Here is a 2,965-nt window from a genome sequence, read left to right as displayed (position 1 = left end):
AACAGGATGTGTGTAGGGCCGGCTTGACCGCACCAACATTCCAGGCAATTGCTTGAGGTGTCATTGTTATTTTTAGGAACAGCATTCATAGAAGAGGGGGAGGGAAGCAGAGTCAGAAAGTGATCTGAGAGGTTTGCTCCAGAATCCTATGCAACGGTGCAAAAGAAGGAAAATGAGTGTGTGTGTTTGGGGGGGGGGAGATAACTCGGGTTTAGTTTATGAGCTGCAGCCACCAGTAAAAATGTATGGAAATCTAAGCAGACACTCCAAATCCCTTGCAGCAATGGGGAGGGTCCGTGGCTCAGTGGTAGAGCATCTGCTTGGCATGCAGAAGGTCCCAGGTTCAATTCCCGGTATCTCCAGTTAAAGGGACTAGGCAAGTAGGTGACATGAAAGACCTCTACCTGAGACCCTGGAGAGCTGCTGCTGGTCTGAGAACGCAGTACTGACTTTGATGGACCAAGGGTCTGATTCAGTATAAGGCAGCTTCATGTGTTCATGTGTGCACGTTGCAGATTGGATGCTAATAAACATTTCAGGGGAACCTTCGCTGACATGTTGCCATATTGGTATTGGTGGCAACCGAACTTAGAGTTGAGCTACAGGATAACCTTTGTCCTAGTGCTGAGAGATTAGTATTTTTGTGAAAAGACACCAATGGGTTTGTTTCTTATAGGACTTCCCCGTATGCTCTGGTGGCAAAGAAAATAAGGTCCAATATGCTTGCTAAGAGAGATGATCCTTTGAGTTGATTTTAATGGTTGCTAGGTCCCATGGGCCAACTGGGACACCACCGCAATTTTTAGTTCCCAGTAAGGAACCTCGCTGCGGCATTTTGTACCAGCTGGAGTTTCCGGTTCAGATTCAAAAGCAGCCTTACATAGAGAGAGTTACAGTAATCTAGTCTGGAGGTGACTGCCGCATGGATTACCATGGCTAGGTCAGCGAAGGAGAGGCAGGGAACCAACTGCTGGGAACCGTTTCACCTTAAAAGGAGAATTGGCAATGGTAAGATTAATAGCAGAATTAACATCGAGGCTCTCTGCCTCGGCTCCCACTCACCCAAGTAATCTTCCAAATAACAAGAAATCCAACCCAGATTTCTGAACGCATACCTAACAAAAGAACTGAGGTCTGATTCCCGACAGTTCCTACTGAAATAATAAAGATCAAGTTGAACTCTGTAAGGTGCCACTGGACTTTTATTTTGGCACAACTAACGTGACTACCACCCTTTGCAATCTTCAGAGCACTGCAGAGCAGTGTGTCTAGTTCCTGCACCCAACCTGCCCCTGCATCGCCCATTCCTACGCAGACAATGGTTGTCGAACCTCCAAAGATCCATTACTTCTCAAACTTGTGCCATCTACTCCAGCTACGTGTGGTCTAACCAGGCCTCCCGGTTCCAGCTCATTCATGATGCTGGAAACGCCATATTTGCATGAATCACACACCCTAGATTCCCACAATAACCTGCCAGAGCCTGCGTGTTTCTCATTGTATCACTACATCAAATAATGCAGTCAGGTATCCCACATTTTGGAAAATCACAGGACACTCGTAGGAGGAGAATCAGGTTTGAGGCTGCAGAAGGCAGAAGACACAGTAGAGCCCATCAAACCACCAAGGGGGAGGGAGGACTTGTTCTCCTGCTTCAAGGAGTCAAGGGAAAGTGCGAATGGCCAGTCCCCAGCTGCCATAAATAATGCAGTCAAGTTTAAATCCCAGGGGTAAGCACAGTGATCGCGGGAGAACCTACACTGAGTGTGCCAGAACCTTAAAAGGTAAAGGTCCCCTGTGCAAGCACCGGGTCATTCCTGACCCATGGGGTGATGTCACATCCCGACGTTGACTAGGCCAGTGGTCGGCAAACTGCTGCTCTTGAGCCGCATGCAGCTCTTTGGCCCCTTGAGTGCGGCTCCTCCACATCCCCGCGCCCAGCCAGGCAGAGGCACCACGCTCCTGCCAAGCTCCAGTGCGCCCCAGGCGGGAGAAGCCAGCAGGGGAGCTGGAGGCGGCTGCCTCACGCGCAACCACAGCACCGCAACACGTGCGCCGGGCTGGCAGCGAGCAGCGCCCGTTCCTCCCGCAAGACCAGGCCGCTCTCCAGCCCCCAGCGGAAACAGGCCAGGGGAGGTGGGGGCCCGGCCCTTGCGAAGCCCCCTCCCCACGCTCGGCTGCCGGAGGAGGAGGGGGCAGCCTTCCATCTTTCCAACGTGGTAAAATGAGGACCCAGCTTGCTGAGGGTAAAGGGAAGATGACTGGGAAAGGCACTGGGTCCTCATTTTACCACGTTGGAAGGATGGAAGGCTGAGTCAACCTTGAGCCGGGTACCTGAAACCAACTTCCCGTTGGGACCGAACTCAGATCATGAGCAGAGGTTGGACTGCAGTACTGCAGCTTACTAGTCTGCACCACGGGGCTCCATGACAGAACCTTAAGGGGTGCCGCATTGTTGTCCCCGCATCTGTTTCCCTTTCTATCTGTCTTTGTCACAAAGAGAGGATCAGGGGAGAGCGCGCACGCAGTCCCCCACTACCAGAAATAATGCAGTCGAGTTTCCCACATTTGGGGAAATCGCAGGGGTCAGCACACCCAAAGTGCAATGGATGAGCCTCACCCTGGGAGTCCCGCCTTGGTGATCGCAGGAGAATCTCCCCTGCCAGGTAAGTATGAGGAGCTCTCCCTCTCGCTGGCCATGCAGTTCTCCGCACTTCCTCTGAGCTTATGGTGGCCCGGCCTTGGACATTTCCACTCTCCTCAAAGCGAAGCAGACCAGAGGCCAGGCGCCAGGAACCACCCTGGCTCCTGTTTCTCACCTCTGAACCCACAGAGAAGGAGCAGTGCCCCACGCTGCAGCTGTCCTCCCCCTTTAGTTCACCCAAAGCTGGGCACTGGCCCTGCCTCATTTGCATGAGCCACACCCCCTAGGTCCCCACAGGGCCCCTCCTCAGTTGCCATTTCC

At 52.8% G+C, this 2,965-nt stretch overlaps 1 non-coding gene across 1 annotated transcript; it reads right to left on the bottom strand.

The window, feature by feature from the left end:
* Positions 1-2,507: 2,507 nt before the first annotated feature.
* LOC130477182 (U1 spliceosomal RNA) lies at positions 2,508-2,674 on the bottom strand. Its single transcript, XR_008933287.1, has one exon. It is a non-coding gene; the product is annotated as a U1 spliceosomal RNA (small nuclear RNA).
* Positions 2,675-2,965: the final 291 nt, after the last annotated feature.

This window comes from Euleptes europaea, chromosome 4 (genome assembly GCF_029931775.1).
Source record: "Euleptes europaea isolate rEulEur1 chromosome 4, rEulEur1.hap1, whole genome shotgun sequence".
Taxonomy (NCBI): domain Eukaryota; kingdom Metazoa; phylum Chordata; class Lepidosauria; order Squamata; family Sphaerodactylidae; genus Euleptes; species Euleptes europaea.
Note: the sequence above shows the minus strand (reverse complement) of the source record. Positions and strands in the feature narration are given on the sequence as shown.